The sequence below is a fragment of the Lissotriton vulgaris genome, chromosome 2_1 (assembly GCF_964263255.1).
Source record: "Lissotriton vulgaris chromosome 2_1, aLisVul1.2, whole genome shotgun sequence".
In the NCBI taxonomy this organism is placed as follows: Eukaryota; Metazoa; Chordata; class Amphibia; order Caudata; family Salamandridae; genus Lissotriton; species Lissotriton vulgaris.
The window spans coordinates 961,090,259-961,114,743 of NC_141687.1; the positions used below are offsets into that span (position 1 = coordinate 961,090,259).

Below are 24,485 nucleotides of genomic sequence, written 5' to 3' on the forward strand. Positions count from 1 at the left end.
TCCAGGGACCCGTTGCTGAATCCAATGGGGTACTCCGACTCTTTGGTCCTAGCAACTGCCTTTGGGAATTGATCGTATTATTCCTACTTTCCATCTCTGCCCTTTCCCTGTCCCATCGTGCCTGTTCCTCCTGCTGGGCTCCCTCTGGGTTGTAGATTGACACTATAGGACCTATGGTAACAGGTACTTGTAGAGTATCCGGCAATTGATACGACCTTGCATGCTCCGTTTCTGGCACCTTCTGGACCACGAATCTTCCTACTACTCTCTGTACGGGACTAGATTGAGGTACTTCCTCACCTTTCTTGGGATCCCACTCTGATGTGGGGAGCGATTTATATTCCCCCCACCTAGCTCCGTCCCCTTGCTGTAGTTCGGGACTTTCGGCTTCTCTGTTGTACGGAGGTGGTCTATCTAACAATAGCCTCTCTATCAGATCCTCATCTGGCTCGCTATCCTCATCTTCCTCTAGAGGTTTCTTTTCTCCCGTAGTCTCTAGCATTGTGAACAGTTTGTCTGCTTCTATTTTTTGCACTCTCCACTTTTTAGCTTCATCATCCCATTTAGCATCTTGCACTGCCTTTACCGATCGTCTCACTCTTTCTTGGCGTCTATTCAAGCTCTTTTCGTGTGCTGCTCTAAACCATGCACTAAGGGCTTCGAACTGTGTTGGCCTCGGTAGAGGTCTTGTTGCAAGCATTACTGCTTTCAGTTGGTTCAATACTTCTAATTTAAACGTCCCGTATCTCGGGAACGTCAGTTCCTTATTCCCTTCTGTTAGCTTATTCCACTCAGAGATCCATAGTATTGAGTGTAAGCCTACATTCACAGCCATATAATAAGCTGGTGTGCCTTCTGGTGGAGCTTCTTCTCCTGCATACAAGTTTCCTCTATCTCTCTTAAAGATCGCCCTTAAACGCTTAAAACACTTCATTTTCAAGGATCTACGATTTTCCTTAATTACTCTTCCTTATTTACGTCCCGATGACAAACCACCAATCTCTGCGCGGCTCTCGCTAACCAGCCTATCCCACCGCGGTTCTACACCAACCGGCCAATCCCAGCGCAGCTCTACGCTGACGTCACTCGTCCCCTCTGCAGCAGTTCCCCTCCTTTCTCAGCTTGCCTCGCGGTCTTGCATACGTCTCATTCATACGCCGAAAAATGACTACTTCCGTCCATGCGATCACTTTTCTCTGACTGTACGGCCACAGTCTAACTGTAATTGTCACCTCAACTGACGAGACGTCTTCCTCTCACTTCAGACGCTCGCCTTAACTGATAGGTTACTTACACACAGTAAACGTACGCCCAGCGTCCGTTACTCATACACTCACTCAAACACTCCCCCTATCATCGGTCTGCGGGCGATCAATGGTACCTCATGACCCCCTTTAAAATGGTAGACAATTACTCTGGGTGTTCGATACACCCGAACCACTTAAGCCCTTCACTGGATCTTAAGATTTTATCCGGTTGCGCGCGCTCACAACCTTCCCTCAATCACACTACAGGCATTCAACTCCGCTTGACATTACAACACAGGTACAACATAAAACACCGCAATCTGGCAACGCATGACCCTTATACTCACTCTCGACCGACTCTGCTGCTTTTTCTCTCGCACCGTCAGCACCTTCTTCGGCAGGGATTCTTCTTCTGGTCGTCGATGACTAGGGACCTTGGGGTAATCTAGACCTGATCTAGGTTGCCTTCCTCAAGAAGAAAACCATCTTTCTCTGCTACCAACTGCGGGGAATGAGATTTTGATATCTTTTCTGATTACTTTGATACCTATCTCATTCATCTATTTTGGATCGATTATTTTCTGTCATTGAGTAAAAGGCAAACCCCACATAGGTTAAATCAACCCCATAGACTGACGCAACTCTGAAGAACCACTTACAACTGATAAAGTTTAAAAAGTTTAATATAAAATCAGAATTAAGTGCATATACAATCCTCTCAGGATAAGATTCAACAAATACACAGGAACTAAAAGGAACATAAATTCCCTAAAGAACCTAAGTCTACAAAAGAATACAATTAATATCAATTCAAGAATCAGCAGATTAAAAAGCATAGACACAAAGTGGTTCCGTTGCGTCATCTACAAAAAAGAATAAACAAGTTAAATCTGTCCCTACTCTATGCTAGATGACATCCCTACTTCGCAAGTTCCTTTTACCCTAAAAAAGGTGTCAGCAGTTTGACTTCCAAAAGAAGTTCAAACTCTCTTAGCCTCTAATGGTAACCTATGTCGAGAAGCAGTACCCTTTCTGCCTACCCATCCGCTCTCTAAGGGTCCTCGGCCTACTGCTCTCTTGCGCTCTGCTCTTTCTGCGCTCTGAGCTCTTCGCTGCGTCTTCAGGCCATCTGCTCTGAGCTAACTTCTCCCCTGGGTGCTGTCCCTAAATACACAATCACCGTATGGATGGAACGCCCCTTGACGCCCACCACATACACATTCACATGATGTCATTCTCTAGGTCTTTCCATAGCTTCGTCTCTTCGCGTCGTCCGTTAAGTTGACCTTTCTTCTTAGACGCCATCTTCGTCTTCGTGCTGGTGACTTCATTGACATTCCAGTTGACACTTTCAAAGCAAAGTCTATCACTTCATCAGAACTCTATTCTTTACGACTGTGTTCGTAACCTCATTTGGTCCTGTGAACGGTCATTTCTAAACAAGACCCAAATTCCAAACGTCTCTTATCTCACTTAGACCATAAACTTCGTCTAGCATTGTCACTTGAAATTTAACAAGACCTTTAACTCTTGGCTCGCACGTTCAGATCAAAGCTATCCCTATTCCTGTGAGCCAACTAAATTACATACAGCGGACTACACTCCTGCGAACCCTTGGTCAGTCAGGTTAAGATCACACATGACCAAACTCTTCTAACATTCCTACAAACTCTTCTACACAGTATAACCTTTAACACACATTTATATATAATCGAATTTAGCAAATCACTTGATTATAAGCGAATGCATCTTACATAGAATACAACATTATTCTCATGCTTACACCGTGCTATATATGCTGCACATTTCTTCACTTTACATTTCGTAACGTTTCTCCTCTTTATAATTACATACATCCATCTATTCTGATTTTGCACGTTCTGCTATTCGTAAGCATTTCTATACATTTCTATATTAGCCCACTACGTATACGGGCCTTCTAATCTAAAGTGAATACAAATGTAAATACAAGTACATTTCCTATTACATTGGTTACATCGGCTAATTTTACTCTACAAGTGCTACTTCATGTTACAAGTTCTACGTTTATGCAATATGCTTATGAATATGGTACAGATATGCTTTTCATTCAAATTGCGCTCTCTCAGCACTGTAAATGTCAATATTAAATTCTATCCTATTGAATTGCAAATATTGATTGTTTCCAAGCGCCCCATGCCGTGCTTTCACTTAATAGAGTGAACGCCCCTTTCTTTAGAAAAGCCGTGCCTAAAGAAAGGGACATGGCTTCTATTAAGTGCAAGCGTGGCATGGGGTGCTTCGAAAACAAGAACAAAAAAATATTTGTAAAGTAATAGGTGTCACATTTGCGAGAGTTTAAACTATTGCCTTTTACAATGCCAATAGCTCAAACTCTCCTAAATACGAGACCTATGGCATTCCAAAGAAGAGACCGCCAGTGACCCAGCTACTTGGAAAGTGAAAGCTTGCATGGCGTGCTGAATGTTACTGCAAAGCACGTTGTGCGTTCAGTAAGACCAAACTCACATAAGAAATAGTGCTTACAGGCTAAATAATACAGACAGTGTAACAACAGAAGTAAAAGGGCCAGTCCTCATGGGAGGTTACACATGAAAACGAGGCATTTACAAAGGACAAAGACACAAGCCAATGAAAAATGTGGGCGGAGAGTGGGCGGAGTTTCACGTGCAACCTCTAATCCAGCATGTCTTGCAGAGCAGCACATGTGCTGCCCAGGCTCGACCTAACCAGGGGTACCTCACACGTCCTCACACATCCTCTGACCCCAGATGGAAATACAGAGTTGAACTCTTGTCCCAACCGTGGCCTGTAAACAACTCTGTATTTGCTGATGAGGTTCTAAGAGAAGAGAAAGGAGTGGAGAAAACAGAAAGTAAACCATGCTCGCAGAATTTTGCTTAGTTTATGACCCCTGAAATGGGAAGTAGTAAAGTTAGTGCCTTAAGAACCAATTGATAAGTCAGGGATAGCAACTTCTGTTCTTGACTACCTCCAATTGACATCCCTGACCATAAGTGTTACCCCTTACATCTATGCTGCACAACCTTCCTACACATTGATTTAAAAAAAAAGAAATATTAAACAGTGAGAAATGATCGCTCTTGCAGACTTCTACATTATCAAGGCAAATATACATATTTTTACATTTTTTTATAGGTGGGGAGACCACATGGAAAAACGATAAAGAGATTGTCAACTTCGTCCAGAACATAAAAGCCATCAAAGAATGGAGACAAGGTAGGCTTCTACATCCTGCACTTTGAAGTGATGAAAAAGTTTGGACCTGTGTTTGTAATGTGTGCCCTTGTCCTCACCCTTGCTTGAAGAAAGCCTCTGGTGGAGCTGCTGAGGATTAGCTTGAGATGTCCATCCTGCCAAAGTCACTTGGGAGCTTGTCTGACCCCAACGAGGTAGTAGAGAAGGAGGAGACACCGGTCAAAAAGCAACGACCTTTTGAAGAGATATGAATCCAAACCTTTAATCTGAGGGGAAACTGCACTGACTTGAATACTTATATATGTCCATTACATCAAAATAATGTTTTTATTGTTTTACCTTTTTATTAGGTATTTTTATAGGACACTATAAGGTATGCATAATGAGTAAAACATCTGAGTCCATTTTATATAATGGACTATTAAAGCTTACTCTGATAGTAATAAAAACATCTGACCACATACAGTAGACCACATTAGCCCAGATGTCAGACAGTATCAATGATTCTACAGACTAAAGACAATACATGAGAGAAAAGTACAATGCATAACATTCCTAGTTTTGTTCTTAAAGAAACATTCAGCACAATTCATTTGGACACAAATATTCCTAGTTTTGGCAGATAGATGAATTGAAGTCTATGGAGGTGGTGCTGTAGTGTATTGTTGCATTTATATAGTGCTTCATAAATCTGACCTTGGTGGTTGGTAAGAGCCTACCCCATTTGTCGTGGATGGTTGGTAGAGCGTGGGCTTGCAGAGTGGCCAATGTAAGAAGCTTTGGGTGTTATGCTTGAATCAAGGAGTAATACTCCCGTAATCCTAAGGGGGAAATTGTGGATGTGCTTATGTGTAGAGTGATGTAAAGGGGTATAAGAGAGATAAAACTGTTCTTAATAGGCTGCGCCATCTTGCGGGAGGTTGGATAAGATTCTACCGTAATTATGGTGCGCTGTTGGAAGGAGATTTGAACATGCTAAAACAAATTGGGGGACAGGGAAAGCTAACATTTTGATCCAGTTCCACAGGAAGCAGTATGACTTATAGGTCAAACCTCATCACTTTTCGAAAGGTCGTATTTACTTAGTTGTATACCCCTTCCCATGGAACATATAAGGGTAAACATTAGGATCTGGTAGAAGTGAGCTCTAGGCTTAGTTGTCAACTTTAGGAACTAGGAGTCGATTTGTAATGCTGGCTTCCACACTTTTCCTTGGCCTTTTTGTATGTGAGTATCAACGCTTCACCTCCTTGTTAATCAGTTCAGGATGTGTAAATATTTGGAGCGTGTGAGCATGGGCTAAAGCAAGTCATAAAGCCTTATATGAATAAAATGACATTTGAATTTTCTTTGTCATATTGTTGGTGGTATAGGTTGAAGAACTGGGATTAAGTATGAGGCACTATCACATAGGGACTATCACAGGACAGAAATGGTTTAAAACATGTACTGTAGAGTGCAATCAAAAATGAAAAAAGTACTGCCTGGTTTCCTCCTCTTGCACTCAGTGGTTTAGCAATGTTTTTCATCCCATCATCAAGGCACAGGAAGAAGGTGTTTATTTTTCTCAAATGTACTTTGGCAGAAGTCCACTTTTTGATGGAAGCCCTCAAGCAGCAGATTAGAGAGTCCATAATTAAAAGAAGTGTTGATTAAAACAAACTCTCACCAATCAAAGCTAGAGAACGTTTTAAAAATATGTTCAAGAGTCACAGAAATACTTGTCCTCTTTGAGACTCTCCATGTTGATACTGTTGACACCAACGGATGTAAACAACCCATCCCTCTGTGCTTCTTAGAGTCTCTTGCAGAGGTTCTTCAATTAGAAGGCCTGGGTTGGTGTCAGCCTTTTAGCACCCCTTCTCCCTGTAACAATAGTTTACATTTTTCAATTGTAATGGTGATCTGACACGAATGAACCATATCTAAATACATACTGTACAAACCCTATTTTGGGAGGTGGTATTTTATCTAATTTCAACCTTCTTGCTGATGACGTAATTGTAGGTTTTTATAGGATCAAATATGTGTGGATCATTGTGAGACGTTAAAGAGACGTTAAAGATTGTGTCATAGGAGACGGCATAGCCATTTTAAAATTAATTTTAATTGTTCAAGTGCAATCAATTTTTAGTGAACACAAAACTGTGCGTAACTAGAAAACATACGTATTTGTTTTAGTATTCATGTATATGGTCGTTGCATATGTTTGTTTTCTAATTGGGCGTTGACACTGTGCGTTGCAGGTGTGCTGTTAACTGTGATACTGAAAGATGCAAAAATGCACAGTTAGCATCAGATCAGTTAACATCAGTGCGGGGCTCAGATGGGTATGAAACACAGGCTGTGGGAATCTGTGCCGGTTTTTGCCTGCATCGGAATGCATTTTAACACATTTTAAAGCGATAAGCAGGGCGACTGGGGAGTGATTAGCTAGAAAAATAAAATAGCATCCTCTTTGAACTATACATCTGCCAATGAGTGAGTGACAAAGTGTGCCATCCTGAATCTTTCAAGAAAGGTCCCAGGAATTGTTTCCCCAAAGTAAGTTTCCTTCTTTGCTTTTCTTCTTTCTATTTTTGCTCAAAGCCTACAAGACAGCTGCGCTGTCTGGTTTCCTAACGCCATCTTGGGGACTTTCGGAAAGATTCTCTAGGAATGCATTCCACACGTTGCTTGCCATTGGCGTTGTGGTTTGTAACTCACATGTGCTTGCTTTTATTTGCTGGCTCTATTTGCTTTAGGCTGCCCAGCTCGAGTTTGTCCCTTCCATTGCCCATACCCTATTTACTGTATAAGTCCACCAGTGCTCAATTTCCGTAACTAGGCACTTAGGTTTTTTCTTATCTTGCTAATTTGCTGTGCATTCAAAGACCGAAGTCAAATGTCAGACTTTCTCTTCCAGGGAACTTGGTGTTTACTTTTCTTTATCTGACTTAAAAGTGATAGGATTTATCTGACAATTATGCTGGCTTCAGGGAGTGCTTGAGGAAGGCTGTACGATATTATTATTTTCTAGCACACAACAAAGTTAAAATCTCTCCAATTGAACTGTGCATATATTTCCGAATTAGACAAGGCCAGATGAAGCACATTTTTGGTAATTCTGAAGTGTGGTGAAACAAATATGTTAAAAAAATCAAAACAAATCAGTACACTACACTAGGTGATGACATTACCACAAGTTATTGTTTGTGTGCTGTATGCTTTTATCAGTGAAACTGTATGTCTGTGCAAATAGAAAGGTGATTTCAATTGGAGATGTGTTGCCTGTAATGGAAGTGTGCTACCACACCATGTATATTCCACTCTACTCTGCAGCACTCCACACCACTGCACTCTCCTTTGAGCACTCCATTTTACATCATGACACAGCACTCTGCGCCACTGCACTCTACTTCGCTGTGCACTACTTTATTCTACACCTCTGCACTCTATGCAACTTCACTCTACGCCTTTCAACTCTACTCTGCACCACTCTACGCCAATGCACTCTAGACCCCTCTACTATACACCACTGCACTCTTCGCTGTTGAGCTCTATACTACTCCAATCTAGGCCACTCCACTCTACGCCACCTTCAACACTTCACTCTACGCCACTACACTCTGTGACAAAATACTCTATGCCAATGCACTCTACTCTGTATTGTTTCACTCTACGCCCCTGCACTCTATGCCAATCTAATGTATTCCATTCTAACCTACTCTGCACAACTGCACTCTATAGCACTTGATGCCATTATTCTATGCCACTCTACCCTACACCATCTCACTCTACCCTACACCATATCACTCTACCCTGCACCACTTCACTCTACACCACTTCAATCTAAGACACTCTACTCTGCAACTTCACTCCATGCCACTGCACTCTACACCACTTTACTCTGCATCACTCCACTCAATGCCACTTCACTCTGCAGCACTCCACTCTATTCTGCACCACTCTACTCCACTGCACTCCATGCCAGTCTACTCTGCACCACTGCAATCTATGCCACTGTACTTTATACCACACTAATTCACTCTATAGCACTGCACTCTGCACCACTGCACACTACTATGCAATACTCTAATTTATACCACTGCATTCTACAACACTGCATTGTAAACCAGTGAATTATATGACACTGCAATCTATGAGACTTCACTCTGCACCACTTTGCTCTGCAGCACTCTACGCCAATGCAATCTACACTCACCCCGGGTGGAGACCTCCGCTCCACCCACGGATCTGGCATGCGGCATCCCCGGGCTGCCCTCCTACTCTTCCACTCCGTTCTTGGTAATTCTTTGAGAAAACTGCACATGCGTGCACACGCATTTCTCAAAGAAAATGTGCATGCGTGGGCGCGCATGCATGTGAAGTTTTCTCAAAGAATTACACAGACGGCGAGGAAGAGGAGGAGGGCAGCCCGGGGGCACCGCATGCCAGGTAAGTGGTTTTAATTTAATTTTAAGTCATGTAGAATTGATCGTTAATATAGGGGGGATGGAGGCGGGTGGCGTAACATAACGGAGCAGGGTTCCACGGAGTTGTGAACCTCCACGTAGCCCCACTATGCCCACTTTGCCCGGGGTTAGTCTAATGTACTCTATGCCACTCCACTGTGTGCCATGCTGCGCAATTCCATTCTATGCCACTCCAATACATAACAATCTATGCCACACCACTCTATGACACTCTACTCTACTCTTGGCCATTCCGCTCTATGACACACCATGTCACACTGGTCTACAGCCTTTTAGCCATGCTGAACAGAAGCCATGTTGCTTTACAAAATGGCTAAAACACATTGGCAAAGCCAATGGCTCTTGCATAGGTGAGACCTATTTGCTTTGGCAATGCTTGTTCTTTCTGGATTTGTTTCATTCCTTACAGCCTTCGTTTTCTTTTGCTCTCTTTTTTCTTTTTCTGTATGTTTTTCCTACCTTCTTTAGTGCTATCACTCCATTTGCTTCTCACACGATCCATGTGCTTTTCATAGTTTCTCTTCATCTTTCTAATCATGATTAGTTCTTCTGCTACGCTTTGGTCCTCAACCCACAAGCTTGTCTTTCTGTTATTTATTAGTTTCTCCTTCTGCCATTTGACTAAAACTCACTGTTCAAAGTTAAGAAGAGACATAAAAATGACCTTAATCCGCCTACTCACCCCTCCCCCCCACTCAAGCTGGCACGGCGGGTGCTTACTTACAGTCTTGTCTTGGCGGCTGTTGCTGGAAGGTGGAAGGATGAAGGTGCCTCTTTGTTGCAATGATAAAGGAAGCCGGGGTTGTGGGGGGTGGCTTAATATTGGCTTTTGGGATTTAAAGTCTGTGAGATATGAGGTTCGGGTAACATATTACGGGTAACATATTTTTAGACCGACCAGGGTACATCACTCCATCAGAGAACTCTATTGAGGGCATTCTGGTAGAATAATGACCTTTCCTAATTCAGAGAATTTGAGACAAAATTGAGAACCGCTAACAAGTGTGAAGGGCAAATATTGTCACACTAATGCCCGAACGGGCACTCCTTAAATCTGTGAGACCAGGTGGGAGATCCTCCCAGGATGCGGGACACCCTTTAGTGACACTGCCTCCCTCTCACGCTCATTCTCCCAATATCAGCCTGAACTGAATCACAGGTACAGTAGGAACCATGCATGCCCTGCTGTGAGTTTCAGTCAGTATGCATGGGGGCATGGGATCTGCTCAGGGGAGTGAGTAGAATTTCCTTGTGAGCACCTAAGGCCATGCCTCAGTTCTCCTGGTCAGGGGGGGACGCCTGGTTGAGCAAGTACATTAGTATGTCCAATTGACGAGCTGTATTGGAAACCAGAGCCAGCTTCAGCTCATCCAAGGCCACAATGAGATAAGAATATTCAACACAATAAGGGCTACGTTCTACGAGCAGTTAGGAGAGGCGGCGGAAAACAATGGCCAGTTTGGTTGTTGTCCCTACCAGCATTATTAACACTTTGCCTTACTCCTGGCTTCAGCCGAGAGGCCAATATTTCAAGGTCAAAGACAAGGTAACCGCTCATTCAGCAGATAAACAGAGCAGCTTACTGCTGTTAATCCTTCAAAGCCACTCGATTCACATTGAGATAAAACTGTCATTCAGAATCAAGAATTCCACACCGAAAAGTTTTCTTCAACTAGTTTTTCTAAAAGTTTGGAAGAGGAAATGTGTCTAACTGCTGCATGCCAGAAGTTCCTCTTTCAAGGAACAGAGACAGAAAGTTATCTTTTCCTGGTTCTAAAAAGTCAACTTTTTAGAACTCCTCTGGTGTATGAGCCTCTTGGCTGTAGGATAATTCAAGCCTCTGTGACTGCTGGATAGAGTTTAGACTTTAGGGCACAGCAACCCCTGGATTGCCCACGATCCATCCAGCATGAGATTTTATCCTAATGGAATTTACTAATATTCAATAACATGAATGCAAATCATGTAGATATTCAGTGATTATCTTGAAATATGTGGTGGGCACAAGGTCTTGAAAATACCCTAGTGAAATCCCTGGCAAGGAGAAGGAGCAGAGAATGTGTTTTAATGCACAGTGCATGATCTGGTGAATTGAATGGAAGAAGGCAACAGTCACTGCGTGGAGCTTGCAGAATGGTTACGGGGGAACTTTTTCTGGTGTCCTGGGGATTACTGGAGTGAGTTCAAGTGAATTCTCGCTGGGTGCCACTGGTATCCCAGGGCTTAGCCCTAGCATTGTACCCAAAACTGATCCTCCAGAATACCCCTTTACCAATTTACTCTTGGATAGCAAAATTGAATTATCCACGGTCTACTCTGGGAGCTTGAGTGGAATTAGAAACTCAGCACTCAGTAAGCCTCACACTACTAGATATACTGATCATAATTAGCAGAGGGCATTTCTTTTTAGTACTAATGGGAGCAGTGCCCACAGTATCCAGAGAGTCTATGAGTGTAACAAACATTGGCCCATTGCCCTAAGAAAGGAAATCTATGTGCCACTATGGGAAGCTCTTGAGCTCAATTCAGTTCCAGTAAGTCCAGTCATCTGAAGTTCTAGTAGATCCTCCCACACTCCGTATGGATTCAATGTCTCGGTACTTGCCTGTCTAGACTGCCTGTCTAGACTACTTTGGGTAGTTATTTGTAAGCAGGGCAAGCATGCCACTGTAGCAGTCAGCAGGAACACGCGCATGTGCATTTGACAGGGTCAATTATGTGAAAGTGATGCTGCCTCTTCCCTGGATTTGCTGCCATGTTTGCACTCTAGCACTGAGTGCAGTGGTGCGCAGGTCAATAGTTGCACTACCAGCAGCAGTGAAGATGGCGCTGTCTCTAAATCGCAGGGCTCGCGGTTCGGTTTGTCCTGGCAGTCTTGCAGCAGGGGCTCGTCACTCATGCTTCTTCCACTCATGTAGAAATGTTACCAAATGCAGCATCCATGTCCCGCATGAATGGGTTTAGGACCCAGGTGTGGTGGACTCGCCCAACAAATTCAAACAACACAGAAAATGACAGCAGACCACTCTTCTTAAAGTCCTGTTCTCAAACTAAAAAAATTTAGCTTCTGCCACTGTCAGTGATCTACAGTCCGTTGAGATGTCATGGAGGGACTCCAGCGCACACGCATGATTGTCATGTGGGCTGACATGGGGATCAACAACACAAAAACTTGCTTTGGGAACTTTAGGCAGTCTCACACACCATCCAGAGCCATGGAGGAGCCCTTTCTCCAGGTAAAAATGATATTGTAACTTAAGAACATCAATTGTTTACCAATGAATACAAAAGAACCTTTAAATTACATTTGCTTATGATTGTCCTGCTGTCTTTCGGATAGGCTAACCATTCATTTATTTATTTGCGGTTTTTATAGAGCGCAACACTCATCCCAAGGGATATCGCGGTGCTTATGCAGATAGCAACTACTGATGGCGGATGCTAAGAAGCTAGAGTTTGGGGAAGAGGTGGGTTTTCTGGTTTTTTTCGAAACTGGAGATAGTTTGTGGTATGTCTCAGGTCAGTGAGGAGCTCATTCCACCTTTTTGCTGCCAAGTAGGAAAAAGAGCGACCCCCTGTTCTAACTTTGTAGATGCTTTTGGTCTTTGCTAAAGTGATTGGCCAGAGCAAAGGTTCCTAGTGGGAACATAAAATTCAATCTTCCCTTGAAGAATTGTGGGACCATTTTTATGTAAAGCCCTGTGGGCATGGGTAAGCAATTTAAAGGCAGCCCTCTGACGCATCGGTAGCCAATGGAGTGTCTTTAAGCATTCCGATGCCGAGTCTAGTTTGCCTTTATTGCAGATTAGTTTAGCCGCCAGGTTTTGCAAAACCAGCAGGCGAGAGAACAGATGTTCATTCATCCCTACAAACAGCGCATTGCCATAGTCCAGGCGACTGACCAGTAGGGCCTGTGTGACTGAGCGTCGGCACTCCAGGGGTATCCATGGCAATATCTTGGCTAGGAGTTTTAAAATGGCAAAACCCTTGCCATAAAGGGATCGAACATGATCCTTCATGGACAAGACATCCTTCATGATAATTCCCAGGTTCCTGGCATGTTGCTTAGGAGTGGGGGCCAAACCCAGTGAAGGTGGCCACCATGTGGCATCCCATACACGTTTGGCACCCCCAAATAGCAGAATCTCTGACTTACAGGCATTCAGCTTTAGGCAGTGGGCATGCATCCACTGGGCCATTTCGGAGAGGCAGTCATGTAGCTTGGTTTTGGTTATGTCAGGCCCTTCGTCCATGGTCACCATCAGCTGCGTGTCATCCGCATAAGAGCAGATGCCGATGCCCCACTTCCTTCCAATGTCGGCAAGAGATGACATATAGACATTGAAAAGAGTGGGGCTCAGTGAGGCGCCCTGGGGGACCCCACAGCTGATGGGATTGGGCCTGGAATGGAACTGACCCATATGTACTGCCTGAGTACGGTTGCTCAGGAAGGACTGTAGCCAGTTCAATGCCGTGGATTGAACTCCTTTACTCCGAAGTATGTTCAACAGGCAGTTGTGGGATACCGCGTCAAATGCCGTTGACAGGTCGAGCAGTATCAGCGCCACCGCTCCACCTTGATCAGTGGAGGATCTGATACTGTCTGATACTGCCAGCAGCGTTGCCTCGGTACTATTATTGGCTCGAAAGCCAGTCTGGGAAGAATCCAGAAGGGAATTACTTTCTAAGTACCTGGTCAGCTGTACATTCACCAATTTCTCTAAAACTTTAGAGAGGTAAGGAAGCTAGGAGATCGGTCTATAATTCTCTGGGTTAAGAATGTCAGATCCCACCTTCTTCAGAAGGGGGGTTACAGAGGCGTGCTTCCAGGCATCGGGGAAGATGGCAGTACTTAAAGATTTATTAAAGAGTTGTGTGATCAGGGGGCAAAGCGTGGACGCAACTCTTGAGAACACGAAATGGGGACAGGGGTCCAGGGGGGAGCCAGCTTTCACTGTGGTCAGGGCTGCTAGGACCTCATCCTCAGAGAGTTGTTCAAAGCCAGTTAAGCGAGGTGCGTTTCCTTGGTCTGGTGGAGCAGTGAGGGCTTCGGATAGCGTCACGGTGTTGGGTGGGTTATCAAAGTTGCTCTGGGTATGTAGGGGAGTGAAGGTAGAGTAAATTCCCTTGATTTTTTCAGAAAAGAAGGTGTTAATGCGTTCGCAAGCCTCAACCAAAGGGGTGAGTGTTTGTGAAGTACAGGATGGTTTGCTCAGCTCCTTCACTATTTTAAACAGTTCCTTCGCCGAGTTACTGTTGTCCTGAATGCGTTGAGCGAAATAGTCCTTCTTTGCATTTTTGATAGCCAAAATATACTGCCTCCGTTTATGGACATAGTCTAGTCTGGCTTCACTGTCTTTAGACTGTCTCCAGAGATGTTCAGATTTTTGACATTCCTTTTTGAGGAGTGTACCATTTTTCTGTTATAGGTTTTTTCCTGGTTTCCCGCATCGGGGCTAATTTGTTTAGTGTTTGCAGTATTCCAGTAATTAGCAGGGCAACGTCATTGTAGACGGGGAGCCATCCTCTAGTTTAACATTAGCCTCTTGGAATTGTTTCTCAAAGTTGGATTCATTAATTAGCCTCCAAGCTCGTTTGGAGATCTGAGGGACTACCTTGGATTTCAAGGATTTACCGGGAAGGACAAATGAGAAGGATATAAGAAAATGGTCCGACCGGGATAGGGGATGGACCTCTCTTATGTTGGTGGATTCCATGTTAGTGAATAGTAGGTTTAGTGTATGACCAGCTATATGGGTGGGGCCCACTACCCACTGCTTGAGATTGAGAATCCCCATGTCATATTCCAGCTGGGAAGTGCCTGGAGCATCCATTATTTCATAGTGGATGTTAAAGTCGCCAATAATTAGATACATTTTATGTTTTAGACAGAGTGGTAGAAGTTGATTCAGTAATTTGGCGCTGAGACTAACTTGCTGTCCAGGGGGGTTGTAAATAACAGCACCAGCGAGGATGGTAAGACCCTCGTAGAGTACTTTAAAAGGTAGGGTCTGATGCTCAATGTGAGTAATTGTTAGTTCCACAAGGCATGTTAAGTGATCCCTAAATATCACAGCGACCCCCCCTCCTCTTTTACCAGATCTATCTAGCGTAATGATTTTATAATTAGGGGGGAGAGCGTTAGCTATATCCGGAGCATTAGTATCGGATAGCCAGGTTTCCGTAATGAAAACTAGGTCAGGGGTCTTTGATGTGAGTAAGTCCCAAATATCCAGGGTATGTCTAGGTAGGGATCTAGCATTAAAATATAAACAGTTCAGGGACAGATGGTTTCTATCATGAGTTGTGTGATGGTCTGATGAGAATTGACCCATACTGGACCAACGACAAGCGCGGCAGGAAATTGGTCCATAAGATAATCCTGGCCCCGTTTGGGTACATAGGTTAGCGTTATGACCCTTTCTATCCTCACGAAGGGCGAGCAACTCACTGCGGGAATAGCAGATAGATGTGGGCGCGTTTCGAGTAAAACCCACAGGGGGTATAGCTCCTGGCCCCGGTCGGTCACGGACGGGCGCAGACGGGTTTGACTTAGGCACGCCTTCGGCGCACAAACGGCGCGCCACTGCGCTCGTCCGCTGCACGACCGGAGGATGCACATTTTTTATACGGGAAGGGTGGTGGAGGTGGGGGCGTGGCCTCTCAAAAAGGGGCGTGGCCTGTGTGCTCGGCTCGGTAATGGCGGCAATGGGGTTTGTAGTTTTGTCCCGCAGCAGCGCTAAAATCCGCTGCGCGGGTTTACCAGGAGCGTGATGGAGCCCTGAGCAGAGTGCAGGAATGAGGACAGGTAAGGTTAAGATGCAAGATATTTGTGACACTCAAAGTTTAAAAACAGCGTTCGTGCAATCCTACTCCCGGCTTCCGCCTCAGGAGAGTTAGTTAGCTATCTGAGTGGCGCTCGTAGTCAGCGTCCTCAAGTAGTGGCGGCGGGGGAGTGGCCTCTCAAAAAGGGGCATGGCCTGCGTGCTAGGCTCGGTAATGGCGGCAATGGGGTTTGTAGTTTTGTCCCGCAGCAGCGCTAAAATCCGCTTCGCGGGTTTACCAGGAGCGTGATGGAGCCCTGAGCAGAGTGCAGGAATGAGGACAGGTAAGGTTAATATGCAAGATATTTGTGACACTGAAAGTTTAAAAACAGCGTTCGTGCAATCCTACTCCCGGCTTCCGCCTCAGGAGAGTTAGTTAGCTATCTCAATCAGGAAACATGTGTTTCCTGATTGCTGCTGTAGCTTGCAGTTCCAGCCATCAGTATCTGGGGGAGCATTCTGGTTCCCTGCTTGTGATTACCCTTTTAATTTCTGTTGCACAAGCTTGAGCTTTTATAGACTCCGATTATGTTCTCTACTCATAGCTTACACACATTTCCTGTTTGCCTTATGCTTACACCCGTTGTATAACTTCCTCTTGTGGGAGTGTTGGCTCAGCAGAAATGTCTTCCGCCAGTTAAAAGGCTGTATATGTGCTGGTTGCACTTAACTAGCAATGTTCATTGCATGACTTACAGAAACTGCAAAATGGACTGTAAGAAGGGAAAGTTACACAAGACAATATATAGTCTTGTAATAAAAAAATACAATATTCACATGAACATTCATTGGCATGCATAAAAATTGTAGTTCTCACAGGATTTACAAGTGTTATATGAGAAGTAAAATATGCAACTTTGTCATTCTCTTCTTGTAGTCACCCATAGACCTACTTTGATGTCAAGGTTGGGTTTCTACCTCTGTCCCCAATTTTGGAGTTGATAGCCAGGTGCCACGTCAAAGAGCTTGGCTTGAAATGACATTCCATAAACTTGCATCACTATCATGTGCCCAAGCCACGCCGCTGACCTAGATCACTAGATTCGTCACTAATATGCTTTACGTAAGATCCAGAAAAGGCATAGTAAGAACTCTGGGAATAATATAACAAATTAGCCTTATTACATATCAGAAGGAACCCATTGAAAAGTTTAGAAATTCTCCTTCAAGGAAATTTAGGTCCAAATAAATGTGTTTGTTTTAATGCCCTATAACTTCCATAAATGCACTAGTCAATCATTTGAAAGTCAGGAGCACCAGCCAATCTTTTGCTCACCTATCTGAACACAACCATACCTTTCACCTGTACATGCAGCCCGGACCTCATGCCTTCATCGAACAAAACGCTATTACTAACGGTTATATATCAAACTCTTTCTTAGGCAGATCTCAATATTTGAGGTCATATTCATTTCAGATAGTCTGGCGACAAATGCAAGCTAGGGGCCCAGAATGTATTTTCATTATAAGATTTGATCTAAGGAGCATGCTTACTGAGTGAAATTCTCATTTTTGATCCGTGCTGCGATCAACAAAGCACATGTTCATCCTGGCTGGGCCATTTTAACATTCCTTTCTTCTAAGCTCAATAAATTGCGAAGGATCTTTCGTACTCAGAGATGATAATTAGTCACTTATTAACTCTTCTGCTGACTTCTAATGTTTTTTGTGTTTTTTCAGATTTTCTTTATGTATCTGAAGTTTTGTATCATGCAGATAGGTGTTTTTATTCTTTGTTATATTGTGTGCTTTTCTGATTTTCTTGAAAAATCGAATGAAGATATTCAATTCAATACTCAGAGATGACAACACACTAAATTAGCCATGCGGAATGCTTATTGACCCTCTTGGGACCCTCTAAATACATTCAAGTCCACTGCTAACTTGCTAGAGGATATTAGTAAAGAAGGGGAATGTGTGTGCGCTACAAAGCCACATACACTCCTGTCCTGATTAGCTACACTCTTTGCTGGATCAGCGTAAATGTGCATAGCCAGTTCACTCACCATCACACACACATTTGCAGGCTTCCGGGCACCATGAACGCCGACCCAATTGGAGTCAACCCTCTTTGACTGATCAAGTGGCCAAAAGCAGTATCCCCCCCCCCCCCCCCCCCCCCCACAGCCGATCATATTATAGGGACCCATTGGGCCTCCCAGAATGTTCTCTACAATTTTGTCTTTTGCTTTACAAATGTTTAACTTTAATATGTGGTCTTATTCATTCAGGTCTTGTTCTGCCGGTTCTCAAGCTTTAGGCAGGCTGTGGCCTTGCACTCTTCTTGACCTTGCACTCTTCTTTACCCATTTGTCATTCTTCCGGGCTGATTTTCATTTGTCTTGCATGATAAGTCATGTGACTCAGTCAGGTAGCGTGGCTCACTAGTTAGAGGCGGCAGACCCAGGAGCAGAGGACGGCCCGGGACCAGGGTTCGATTCCCGGCGTGGCAGGTTTCTGGACCAGGGTCAGCGGACTCGATAATTCTCTCGCCTCGGTGCCCACTCTGATCAGCGATCACACTCGGCAACTCTGGGCATTAGCTTGCCTCATCTTCTCTAACCGCCCCACCAGACCGCCGGGGATGCCTGGTCTCACCCTGGAGATACCCATTAAGGGACCATCTCTCAGGGAAGCCAGGAAGGGTTTCGCAGCGGTCGAAGCGCAGAGATACTCCCCCGGGAGTGATTCTAGCGCTATATAAACACGCAAAATTAAAAAAAAATATTAAATCAGCTCACTCCAGACATACTTCAGAGGCCCAAATGCGCACTAGTGATAACGTCAGAAAAACAGACATTACTTTCAAGACTAAATGGATTCACTGTATACCACCCATCTCCACTCTAACCCCCTTTACTCATTAATACTTTCCCTGCATTAGCATTAGTAAAATAGCTCGATTTTTTTCAGCTAAGCAGGTGCCATGCATGCGAGTCTTCAAGACTCCATATTAGTGCCTTTTACCCATGCACAAGAATTTCCATCCAAGCTTTTAATACTTCATATGACGTAGATGCAGTTGACGCATGCACAGTAATGATTTCCCTCTTAGAGCATCTTTATTAGTTTGTTCGAGTTTGTTAGCGTTAGTAAACACATGCGCAAGCTTCTCTAACCCTCGTTTTTATGTGGTGCACATTAGTTTTACATAATACGTAATTAATTACATGTTAGGGAGTTAAATGAGAGGATTGCTTCTGAGCAAGTTTCTATGAGTCCATGTACCATCACCTACACTAATATTGGTTCAACATAAATACACATCCAATTTGCACAGTATCCACTTAATAAAACTTCCCAATACTATGCAACATTCTTTTAAAACCAGACCTATTGGCATTGCTGATACTTGATTAGATGGCTGTTAATGGACAGAGGAGAGACTGACTCGTATTGGCATCATAATAAAAAATGTGACCTCCATGACCCACACTTCTCCAAAGCACTTTCCATAGACCTTTCCATGCAGTTAATTACCCAGTTGAATTTCGCTTGGCTCCATGCCGTCTGTTCCCTTTCACCAGTCCTGCATTTTAAGCAAAACTAATGTTACATTCTGTGGCTTTAGCTTGGCTTTCACCATTGCATACATGGGCTTAGAATTGGATGTACGTTGTTACAACGCATGCTTTTACCACGCATGTTGTAACAACGCAAGTTTTAAAACGCATTCCATTACAACGCATTACACTGGGGGGTGCTGGATAGTGAATAGTTTAATTTACTATTCCAACACCAGTCCCCGTGGACACTAGGGAAGGTGGTGGATAGTAAATTAAAACTATTCCCTATCCTAGAGCGACCCCCAGTGTAATGCGTTGTAATGGTTTTCGTTTTAAAGTCTGCGTTGTAATAGCACTGCGTCCTAAAAGTTGCGTTATAAAGGTTGTTCCGCCTTACAATCTATCCATGTAAAGTGCTTGTGCCTAAAAAGCCATGTGTTGAAGTGTATCAAAGCGCAACCTGCATGTATATCTAAGGACAGTGTAATCTACTTAGAAAGTCGAAATAAGCAATGGTTCCTTCGGGATGCTCTTATAGCAGGGGTCTTGAAACTCTGGCCAAAACCAGCTTTATGCTGATAGCAGTGCTTTGTTGTAAGCAGTGGGCAAAAATGAGGGGCAGTAAGCCTCTCTGTAATCGGCCATGACTAACTTCTTTCATTATTTGTATCCTAGCTGGGAAAAATGGGAACATAATGTAATTGCAATGTTTAAATATGTCTCGTGTTTTAGTAAGTTGAGACATGTTTAGACATTGCCAGTTTAATATAATAATTGTGAAAAATCTGAGGGTGGCTCAATGAATTTATTTCCTTACTAGGGGGGAGTGGGGAGGATGGGTACGGCATTCAAAAGTTTAAAGACCAGTGTCTTAGAGTAACATGCTAAATTGTGGGGGTCGAAGGGAAACAATTCACAAATAAGAACATATATTTTGTAGGACAAACTGTAATTATTGAAAGAAGTGCGTGTGATGGGATGATATAGCGAACACAGCCCATTTGCAAGCATTGCATGGTCACATATGCAGTTATTAAATAAAAGCTCAGTCTGTCTGGGCTGTTCAATGTGACAAATAGCTGTTCTCTGTAAGATCTGGCCCTACCAGAAATGTGCAACCTGAGTGATAAGCTGTTGCGTAGGGTGTGAGCCTGTATGATCTCTGTGCCCCACAAAAAGTACCTAAGCTAGCTTTCTCCCTCATCCACCCATTATAGAAGTGTTATTTCTCCTTTTCCACCCCAGAAAGAGGCTACACCTTCATTCCTGGTTCAGCCTTCTCTGCAGACTGTGAGGTCAGGCAGTGGAAATATTGCTGCTCCTGCTCGAAAGCATTCTGCTTTCTTAATATATGACACAATTGGGCTTTTGTGACACATGCCTCAACTTGTTCAACTTGACAAATCAATATTTGTAAGGTTTGAGCCTATAGCATATGTGCAACCTGGGAGACAGCTTCGCTGTCTAAGGCCTAGGTGCACACGACCTGTGTTTATTAAGCAGTAACAGGCGCACAACACCCATTGGGCTCACCGGGCTTCAGCTCCCACCCACTACATGTGTGTCAGCCCGTGCTGGCGACCGTCTTTTTGCAGCCGCACCCGAGTACTTCACAGGTCTTTAAAAGATAATTTACTTGTTAATGAGGCTTTTGTTGTGTATTCACCCCTTCTTAGAGCCACTATGCTTATGGCTGGAAGAATTAGCCCCCCGAAACCTTTTTCAGCCCCCCCAAAAAATTTGGCTCTAGTTGCTCGCTTGAGCAGTAACATTATATTATCCTAGCTTTCTCTCATCCCTTCATGATATGGGAGCTGAACTCCCCTTCTGCTTGTTTGCCTTCTTCATTTGGACACTGCATCCTTCCTTTCTAACCAGCTCGGTCTTTTCCGCAGACTCCAGAGCGCTGCCTGCGAGCAGAACCCAAGCCAAGCGCGCCATTAATGGTTACTTCGATTAGATGTGATTTCGAACTTGACATAAAAATCAATGCCAGTAATAAGAATGCAGCCCCCAGCGTCTCCTCCCGCTTGCAAATTTGGCTTGGTCTTCGCTTGATCTTGTTTGCCTCGTGCGCGATTGCATCAGTTCCGCTGCGGTACGTGTCGGCCTCGAGCTCTACATCAGGCTGCAAGCTTCACCTCTGCCCAGCCATTGGATGTCAGATGGGAATTTGCAAAGGACTAGCTTCTGAAAACGAGGCTGACTAGCCTGCAGCTTAACCACATACCTGCCAACTTGAAGAATAATCTCACGAAGTACTTAAGAGGCACGTTTGAACCTCAAACCTCCACCTCCCCCCTCAAAAACCAGGTGGTGAGGCTGGTGCCGGAGTCCTGGGGTATTTTTACACCCCTTAATGGGCATCGGCAGTTCAAAGCCTCGGAAAACGAAATGGATAACCACTGTTTACAGTGATTTTCAGCTCGTTTTCCCTGCCACCCTGTGATATCGGCTCCTCACCGGGACCGTGTGATGAGAGCTAATTTTGTGTGTCACACGGTGGCACCATGTGAGTTGGCACGTACGGGATTTGCTGTTACCTCAGCAAGGCCAGTAGGTCTGCGCTGTTTATAAGCGAGAGACGTGCTTCATCTGGGCTTCTAGGAATGAACACGTTAGGGCACCACCCACCACAAGATGCTGAGAAAGAGTGCCAAATTGCAACAAAGTGCCTTAAAAAATGCTATGCTGTTAGGGAAGGGAAAGGCAGTAGCGGCCCGTGGAGGTAGTTCCTTAGGGAGGTGAGGCGGGGCGGGGGAGGGCAGGGTGGGGGGTAGTAGACACCGGAATATGGCTGAACTGAGGTAAGTAAACATTTAAATAAATAAAACACATTTTGTTGCGCACGCTGCATCGCAAAATGCGAGGCAGCGCTCGCAACGAAATTCCTTTTATTAAAATGTTTACCTACCTCTATTCATCATTATTCCGGTGTTTACTACGCCCAACCCTGACCCTCCCCCGCCCTGCCTCACAGCCCCACAGCCCTCCCTCCACAGGCCCCTACTAGGGAAGGGCAAGTGCCCAAACGGCAAATAGTAATTTTACTGGGCTCCGAAAATCTCGGAGGCTTCCCTCAGGATCTTTAATGAGGGAATATTTTGTACTCTTTTCGACTTGTTTGCTCCTCTTAGTACTATTGAGTATAACATCCTCCCCCACGTCCTAGCAGAAGAATGGGTATTCAGGGACCTGTTTTCAAATGGTTTACATTTTCGATTCCAAATAGATCGCATTTTATTAAAATTGGGAGATCAATATTTGAATCCTTTGCCCTTCATTTTGGAGAATCTCAGGGCACCAAGTTGCTCCTCTGCTCTCTTGTTCAATCTAATCTGCCATTCTGTGTTCCCTGATGGGACGAATGGTGGCTGGACTTCATGATTTCGGACAATATATTCCTGTGAATAATGGGGTTTAAGACTAAAACCAGGGCAGGCTTTAGGGCGCTGCGACCAGCGTTGACTTTGGTGGGGTGCGCTGTGTTTAAAAATAACTTATGAGTTTAAAAGCAAGTGAACCTCCTTGTGCATCCAGCATTTTTCAGGCAACAGTAAAAAATGACAGGATAACTCTAGTGGGTAATATTACTGCTAGTAACAGATCAGAATTCTGTCTAGTGGCAGTTTTTACTCATCATAAACTACGCAGAGGGTTAATGTGCCTACTGCAAAGAACATGTACCATGCAGATCACAAAACTGAGGGTGAATGAACTATGAGTAGCGCTTAGAAAAACGAAGTGCATGTCAGAGAGGGGCAATGGAGCAGTGAGGGGCACTGTTGTGGAGAAGTGTGGCTCACCGGTTAGAGGAGGCAGACCCTGTTGCAGAGGTCAGACCCTGGACCAGGGTTCAATCCCCGACGCTGCAGGGTCTTGAGCTCAAAATGTCCATGGACTCGATAATTCTTGCCTCTGTGCCTACTCGAATCATGGGCTCACACTCTGCAACTCTGGGCAATAGCTTGCTTAATCTCCACTACGGCCCCACCATGATGGGATGCCTGGCTTTCACCTTGGGGATGCCTATTAGGGGTTATCTCGCAGGGAAAAGCCAGGACGGGTTCCCAAAGCAAACGCCTTGAGACCTTACGGTGAAAGGCGCTATATAAGAACGTATGATTTACGATTTATTTACGATTTACTGTTGGCGGGTGGTAGTGAGGGAATTTGTGCAGAAGGAGGTAAGGGTAAGGGGGGACGCAAAAAAAGACTGTTGCACCAGGTGCCACCAGCGCTAAAACCGGCCCTGAGTTAAATTCTCCGAAATGATGAATAATCTGTCAGAATCCAGAATTGCAAGCCTCTTTAAGACATGATTTTCCCGGATCCAGGGAGTTTAAAGCTGATATTTACCCTTTGTAATGAACTGTTGGTAAATGTCTGTGAAGGGGGCCTGTGCATGTCAGAGTGAATTTATGTTAGGTCATGTTAAGTTAGGCGATTTATAGAGCGCATGGTTGTCCCAGCAAAGGGACGTCCCAGCGCTAAAAGTCGGAGAGTAGGTGAATGTGGAAGAGGTGTGACACAGTGGCCAAGGTGTTTGACTCCAGACCACTGGGTTCACGCTTCAATCCCTAGTGCTGGCGGCAGGTTAGCCCAGCACCATGTGACTCTTTGCAATAGCTCGCTTAATCTTCCCGACGGCCCCTAGCGCCGGGACACCTCTCTGGAGGTAGCTGTGCGCTTTACAAATGTGTGTATTAATGTAATGATTCTGCTACTGAAACAGCCATGTCTTTACAGCCTTTCTGAATGCCAAAAGATTGGGGATGATCCTAACAGAGAGAGGTATCGAGTTCCATAGAGTAGGTAGAACCTCTCAATAACGGCCAAAAAAAGCACTCATCCACTTTCCTCAGTATTCAAAAAAGTGAGTTGTATCGCCATTCATACACACTGTGATTTAAGGAGCACCCGCAATAGGGCTTTGGATAATGTAAAGTCTGATATCCTTGATAAGAAGATCTACACGTGCAAATAGATCAGTGAATTAGCGCGATTCCAAAATTGTGCGTTGGAGCCTATTGGTCACTGATTTATTAGCACTGAGCAAGAGGCTGTTACAGTTATCCAACCTAACCAGGATAGTGGCTTGTACAACCAGCTGGCACGTGTGAGGGTCAAACAGACCCAGAATGGGTTTGAGGCCACGCAGAATGCCCGAAGCTGGCCCCTGCCACAGACTTGGCGTGCTCCTTAAAAGAGAGG

General features: G+C 44.4%; 1 protein-coding gene across 3 annotated transcripts in view; it reads left to right on the plus strand.

Annotated features, from left to right (window-relative positions):
* DLGAP3 (DLG associated protein 3) overlaps nt 1-24,485 on the plus strand; it is a 483,972-nt gene that overhangs the window by 14,707 nt on the left and 444,780 nt on the right. For all 3 annotated transcript variants that reach the window (XM_086956531.1, XM_086956533.1, XM_086956532.1), the window contains exon 2: nt 4,407-4,487. The gene's annotated coding sequence lies outside the window, so the exon portion shown is untranslated. The remainder of the gene's footprint in view (nt 1-4,406; nt 4,488-24,485) is intronic.